Source organism: Pseudorasbora parva, chromosome 23 (assembly GCF_024679245.1).
Source record: "Pseudorasbora parva isolate DD20220531a chromosome 23, ASM2467924v1, whole genome shotgun sequence".
In the NCBI taxonomy this organism is placed as follows: domain Eukaryota; kingdom Metazoa; phylum Chordata; class Actinopteri; order Cypriniformes; family Gobionidae; genus Pseudorasbora; species Pseudorasbora parva.
Genome location: NC_090194.1, coordinates 38,172,319 through 38,180,051, shown reverse-complemented (window position 1 = coordinate 38,180,051; position 7,733 = coordinate 38,172,319).

The window sequence follows — 7,733 nt, the reverse complement described above, 5'->3', positions numbered from 1 at the left end:
TTTGCAGAACACAATCCTGACTCCCTCTGTCTCTCCAACAATTTCTTCCGCCATAATCTTTTTTCTTTTTCTCCACAAATCAGCGCACATACAATTTGAAGCAAACTTTGTGCAGTTTATCATTTTTAATAACAATTCCAAGTCTCGCGCGAGAACTCCGGTCTGACGCACGTGTGATCTCGCGTTGTTTACTTGTCACATCGCACGTGTGTTTGGGAAACGTGGTTTGCACACCGGAGAGAGAGAGAGTTGTCGGCGATTCTTCCTCTTGTTCAGTCATGCAGTGTGAACTCCTCTGTCGTCAAACCATCGTGCAGTGTGAACACAGCAGTGACTGAATGATACCCCAGATAGTCATGCAGTGTGAATAGAGCAGAGACCCGACGAGTTTGAAAATCGTGCAGTCTGAACTAGGCTTTAAGCTCAAACACTCACCATTCAACATCAGAGCAAGACAATAGGCTTGTTTGAGATGCGCCTTGCCTCGCCTGAAAAAAAGGCGAGACTAGGCAGCTGCAGTGAGGGGAGGAGTGAAAAAAGTTCAGGCAAGCCGGACAGTTCTCTCCTCTCGTAGTGGATCAGACACCTGCGAGATCAGTTGCGGATATCGCGGGATTCACACTCGTGCGCTCTGTTGCTGATAAACTGGGTGTAATTTAAGTTCTGTTGCTTTTATATGAAAATAAATATTATGAACAAGACACCCAAAGTTTTTGTTATTTATTTCCATTCGAAAGACCTGTTTATCAACAATTTTTACTTTAATTACATACATGTTTTTATATATTTTTTATAAATATGACAACAATCACAACCAACAGAGAGATCGCACTGTCCGAGAGTTTGGGAATATTCACACATAATTTATACACATTAAAACATGATATCAGAGTTTTAAAATCAAACATTTAAAAAAAGAAAAATACATCACGGTTGTTTAAGCCAATAAGCATTAAGCTGTGTCGTCAGCAAGTCGTTTCCCATCGTGCTTTTGGTCAGCGCAGTCGGTGAAGAGCAACTGCGCTCGACTGCAGAATCCGACACATCCGCCTCGCCATCGCGAGAGATTTTTGACATACGTCAGCATGACATCAGAGCAAGGCGGACCGCCCTCGGACACATTTCTAACCGGCATGCATCTCGCGCTGATCACCGGTGATCGGTTCTGCGCAGATTTTGCTCATCTCAAACAAGCCTTATGGCAAACGTCAATACACAAGGGCTAACGACAAGACAAGACACACCTGTGAACAATCATCAACACATTAACCAATGACAACACAGGAACACATGAGGGCATGGGGTCACATGACCAAACCAGGAAGTGACAAAACATGACAGTGAACATGAAAACCTTAAAGGGATACTCCACCGCTTTCTCATATCAAACTGTTATTCCCTTCACTAAGCCGAGTTGACACACACTCTCTCTTTAAACTGCTAAACAACGAACGTCTTTGTTTAATGAAAACAACATGTAGCTGATTTACATTAGCTCGGTCTAATCATGATTAAACTATAATAATTTAAATAGAGGAACACGTGGAGGAGTTTGGTGGCTTCTGTCTTGATCTCTGTTTGGTCCCATAGTAGTGAATGAACTGGGCTTAGTGGGCTAAGCTAATGCTATCAGATCATCACCGCGCGTCCGAGAGATTAAGAGCACACACTGAGACGAGAGGTGTGTGTTAACTCGGCTTAGTTAAGGGAATAACAGTTAATATGAGAAAGCGGTGGAGTATCCCTTTAAGGCATGACACATGAACCCAACACTGTGAAGGCATCTTCAGCTTCTGGAGAAGGACCGGCACTCGCTCCACAGCCCACGGGAATGGACTCAACATCCGCAATCTCTCTGGAAGAAATATTTTATTATAAGGAACAATATTCTGCTGCAGTATTGTCCTGTTTAACACTGAAGCTGCTTTAACACAATCGGCGCTGGAGAAGAGCGATATCAATAAAGATGATCGATTGATTGATTGTTTGGAAGTAGATCTCATTCATCCTCATGCTCTCATTGGGAATGATTTATCAAAATTATACTTTACTGTATTGTAATAATGTTTTATTTAATCAGAATATCATCCAGCTTCACAAACACACACTCACCACCTTATCTCTCCACAATTTATACTTTCCTTTTCTGGGTTGATTAAAGGGCTCCTTCAGCGCTGGGAAGATGAATCTGTGTTTAAACTGGGTCATCAATGCAGTAGAAATGTGAAATTATTTTTGAATTTGGTGTCTTCTAGACTGAGAAAAGACAGAAAATGTATTTTTGTCTCATGGGGATGAAAGACTACAATTCCCAGAATGCTTCACTGCCCTGTGAGGCCACACCCACAGCCACGGCTACTGGATTACAGTGACTGAGTTAGAGAACAGACACTAGTGATGGGAAGTTTGGTTCTTTTCCGTGAGCCGGTTCTTTCAGACAGTTTGTTTCAATGATCTGGTTAAAAGAACCGGATCACCGTATTTACGTAATTTCTATCATCCCGGCGGATGAAAATACATTCAAACACATCCATATAAAGTATGTGTAATCAAAACTTAGTGTAGTAATAATTATTATTGGCATCATCATCTTGAAAACATTTTTTCATTTATGTTTTGCAACAGCACTCAATACACCAAATCGAACTGAATCGATTGTTACAACATCTACTTCAAGATATTAGTTTTATTTCTAGTTTGAGAGACTGTCATGGTCATTGTCGTGCAAACACTGATGTTTTACACGGATTAAATAAACTTACATTGACATAATACTTACACAAATCCTCAGTGTTCACCCGTGCTCATGTATTATCAGCAGCTGTCCCAGTCCGAGAGAAACAGTTCGGTTACGACGCTCTCACGCATGCTCAGTCTCTCCGCTCACCGGTCCTCGGAATCGAACATGTCCGAAAGATCGAACGTGTCCGATAGAAACGGTTCTCGATTCTGTACTGATGATCCGTTGCAACCCGGTCGATCTGACTCGAGAATCGCTGTATCAGAGTGTGTGTGTATGTGTGTGTGTGTGTGTGTGTGTGTGTGTGTGTGTGTGCTGAGCTGCGAACTGCTGCAAGCTGAATAGTCTATATCAAACCTACTGTTTTGATTACATTTTAAAATGTGTATCGACTTAGAAATTAAATAAGATAAAAGCTGATCCTGAAAATATCATGCATTATTGATAAAACAAATAAATGTTTAATTTGACCGTTTTACAATCCATTGTTTCTAAACTTTAAAATAATACAGTGATGAGACAGCTTTGCTATGATGTTTCCAAACGTGATTAGTTTTATACACTTAACCTGTATTTCGTTCCTCTGAACAAATAACACGCATGCGCAGCTCATCGGCTAATCGGTTCTCAGTATCGAACGTGTCCGACAGAAACGGTTTTCGGTTCTGTACTGCTGATCCGAGAACCGCTACGTTCGGTTCCACGCACATGCTCAGTATCAGCTGCTCAGTATCAGTATCAGTTCATCAGATCTCTCAGCAAAACATGTCTCAGTTCAGCTAACGATTGGAGTTACAGCATCTACTTCAAGATATTAGTTTTATTTCTAGTTTGAGAGACTGTCACTCATGTCAGAAAGTTAATAACTACAGTAACTTGTGGGATCAGCCCTGATTTGAGACGCGAACCGTTTAGAACGATTCAGTTCGATTTGGTGAACTGGTTCGACCGGTTCACTATAAAGATCCGGTTAAAAAGAACGATTCGTTCGCGAACCGGACATCACTACAACTAAACACTGAACGTGTGTGTTCAATATAACGATGGAGTCGCCGCGTGAGTCTCTCAGCACTAACTGCAGGAGTCAGATTACACTAACATCATAAGCTGATGAGTGATGAGAGCGGAGGTACACACACACGCGGCATACACTCACACGCGTGTTCAGTCTGGAGCGTTTCAGTTCATGCCTTTGAAAGCGCCGAAAAAAATACGCGCTGCTCACGCTTGCGGTGTGAAACGGCCGTTACTTTCATAGGAATTAATTTGAGAAGTTCAAACACTTACACTGCTCAGCATCAGTTTACATGAGTGCCTGAGCTGAGTGTGATCTCCATCCCCCTGATTCCCCCATGTGAGTGTGTGTGAGTGTTAATCATGATGAAACGGCTCCCTCTGCTGGCTGGAGTCTTCAGCCTCTGGCCAAACACTCCAAAGATGAAGCAAATATCGTCAACTTGCGTCACGGGAGAAATTTTTCCAGAAATTAAATGCATAAATCTCCCGTCTCAGGGGGAAACTCATTCTTCAAATTATTGTAGAGTTCAAGAGTGTTGTGGCAACAGAGACGCTCAGACGACCTGTGTGTGTGTGTGTGTGTGTGTGTGTGTGTGAGAGAGAGAGAGAGAGAGAGAGAGAGAGAGAGAGAGAGAGAGAGAGAGAGAGAGAGTGTGTGTGTGTGTGTGAGAGAGAGAGAGAGAGTGTGTGTGTGTGAGAGAGAGAGAGAGAGAGTGTGTGTGTGTGTGTGTGTGTGTGTGAGAGAGAGAGAGAGAGAGTGTGTGTGTGTGTGTGTGAGAGAGAGAGAGAGAGAGAGTGTGTGTGTGTGTGTGTGTGAGTGTGTGTGTGTGTGTGTGTGTGTGTGTGTGTGACAGAGAGTGTGTGTGAGTGAGAGTGTGTGTGTTTTTTGGAGGGCAACAGTTGCTGGTCTGTGTGTAAGAGAGGATCTGCAGGTAATGTGTGTTTCTTTACTCAAACCAGAAGAACAATGTTGTTGAAAATAGTTTATTAAAATGATTTAGTAGAAAACAATATAAACTTCTCCAAGTATATGAGGACCCTTTGTGTACAATCTCAGAGCATCAGGGCATCCTCAGAGCCCATGTGCTGTGCCAGTCCAGCGTCATGTGTGAGTGTGAGTGTGTGTGTGTGTGTGTGTGTGTGTGTGTGTGATTGAGTGAGTGAGTGAGTGAGTGAGTGTGTGTGTGTGTGTGTGTGTGTGTGTGTGTTCACTGTAAACAACTGATAATACAGAGAATCGTTCAGACTGTTTTGGTCCGTTTCTCCACGTCTGTGATTGGCTGGCTGAGATCAACTCGTAGTGTTTAAATGCATAAGTTATATATCTATTATAAAGAATTATAACACTGGATTGTATACTTCAATCTAACAAACGCACAGCGTTTGCGAATCAGAACATCATCATAATAATTAATAATAGTACAATAATAATACAAATACAGATCTTTGGTGAATCTCTTCAGCTGCATCCCTGTGAGTTTCAGACACAGAATAAAACAATTCAGAACCGAACTCAGACGTATTCTGATATAAACTCACAGCTGCAGGAACGAGTCCTAACTGTGGAGATCCAGAAGCTGGAGCGCCGGCTCACACACACACCAGTCTACGGCTGAGGCTCTCACACACACACCAGTCTACGGCTGAGGTTCTCACACACACACCAGTCTACGGCTGAGGCTCTCACACACACACCAGTCTATGGCTGAGGCTCTCACACACACACCAGTCTACGGCTGAGGCTCTCACACACACACCAGTCTACGGCTGAGGCTCTCACACACACACCAGTCTACGGCTGAGGCTCTCACACACACACCAGTCTATGGCTGAGGCTCTCACACACACACCAGTCTACGGCTGAGGCTCTCACACACACACCAGTCTACGGCTGAGGCTCTCACACACACCAGTCTACGGCTGAGGCTCTCACACACACACCAGTCTACGGCTGAGGCTCACACACACACACCAGTCTACGGCTGAGGCTCTCACACACACACCAGTCTACGGCTGAGGCTCACACACACACACCAGTCTATGGCTGAGGCTCTCACACACACACCAGTCTACGGCTGAGGCTCACACACACACACCAGTCTACGGCTGAGGCTCTCACACACACCAGTCTACGGCTGAGGCTCTCACACACACCAGTCTACGGCTGAGGCTCTCACACACACACCAGTCTACGGCTGAGGCTCACACACACACACCAGTCTACGGCTGAGGTTCTCACACACACACCAGTCTACGGCTGAGGCTCACACACACACACCAGTCTACGGCTGAGGCTCTCACACACACACCAGTCTACGGCTGAGGCTCTCACACACACACCAGTCTACGGCTGAGGCTCACACACACACACCAGTCTACGGCTGAGGCTCTCACACACACACCAGTCTATGGCTGAGGCTCTCACACACACACCAGTCTATGGCTGAGGCTCTCACACACACACCAGTCTACGGCTGAGGCTCTCACACACACACCAGTCTATGGCTGAGGCTCTCACACACACACACCAGTCTACGGCTGAGGCTCTCACACACACACCAGTCTATGGCTGAGGCTCTCACACACACCAGTCTACGGCTGAGGCTCTCACACACACACCAGTCTACGGCTGAGGTTCTCACACACACACCAGTCTACGGCTGAGGCTCACACACACACACCAGTCTACGGCTGAGGCTCTCACACACACACCAGTCTACGGCTGAGGCTCTCACACACACACCAGTCTACGGCTGAGGCTCACACACACACACCAGTCTACGGCTGAGGCTCTCACACACACACCAGTCTATGGCTGAGGCTCTCACACACACACCAGTCTATGGCTGAGGCTCTCACACACACACCAGTCTATGGCTGAGGCTCTCACACACACACCAGTCTACGGCTGAGGCTCTCACACACACACCAGTCTACGGCTGAGGCTCTCACACACACACCAGTCTATGGCTGAGGCTCTCACACACACACCAGTCTATGGCTGAGGCTCTCACACACACACCAGTCTATGGCTGAGGCTCTCACACACACCAGTCTACGGCTGAGGCTCTCACACACACACCAGTCTACGGCTGAGGCTCACACACACACACCAGTCTACGGCTGAGGCTCTCACACACACACCAGTCTACGGCTGAGGCTCTCACACACACACCAGTCTACGGCTGAGGCTCTCACACACACCAGTCTAAGGCTGAGGCTCACACACACACACCAGTCTATGGCTGAGGCTCTCACACACACACCAGTCTACGGCTGAGGCTCACACACACACACCAGTCTACGGCTGAGGCTCTCACACACACACCAGTCTACGGCTGAGGCTCTCACACACACACCAGTCTACGGCTGAGGTTCTCACACACCAGTCTACGGCTGAGGCTCTCACACACACACCAGTCTAAGGCTGAGGCTCTCACACACACACACCAGTCTATGGCTGAGGCTCTCACACACACACCAGTCTACGGCTGAGGCTCTCACACACACACCAGTCTAAGGCTGAGGCTCTCACACACACACACCAGTCTATGGCTGAGGTCGGCACATTGGGATGCTTCCAGTTTCTCTGACACCATAACACTGATAAATATGGCAGATTAATATTCATCACCGCACACGCCTCAGCGTCCTGCCCCACCACGTTTGTGTGTGTGTGTCACTCACTCACTCACTCACTCACTCACTCACACACACACACACTCACTCACTCACTCACACTCACTCACTCACTCACTCACTCACTCACTCACTCACTCACTCACTCACTCACTCACACACCACACACACACTCACTCACTCACTCACACTCACTCACTCACTCACTCACTCACTCACTCACTCACTCACTCACTCACACTCACTCACTCACTCACTCACTCACACACACACTCACTCACTCACTCACTCACTCACTCACTCACTCACACACACACTCACTCACTCACTCACTCAC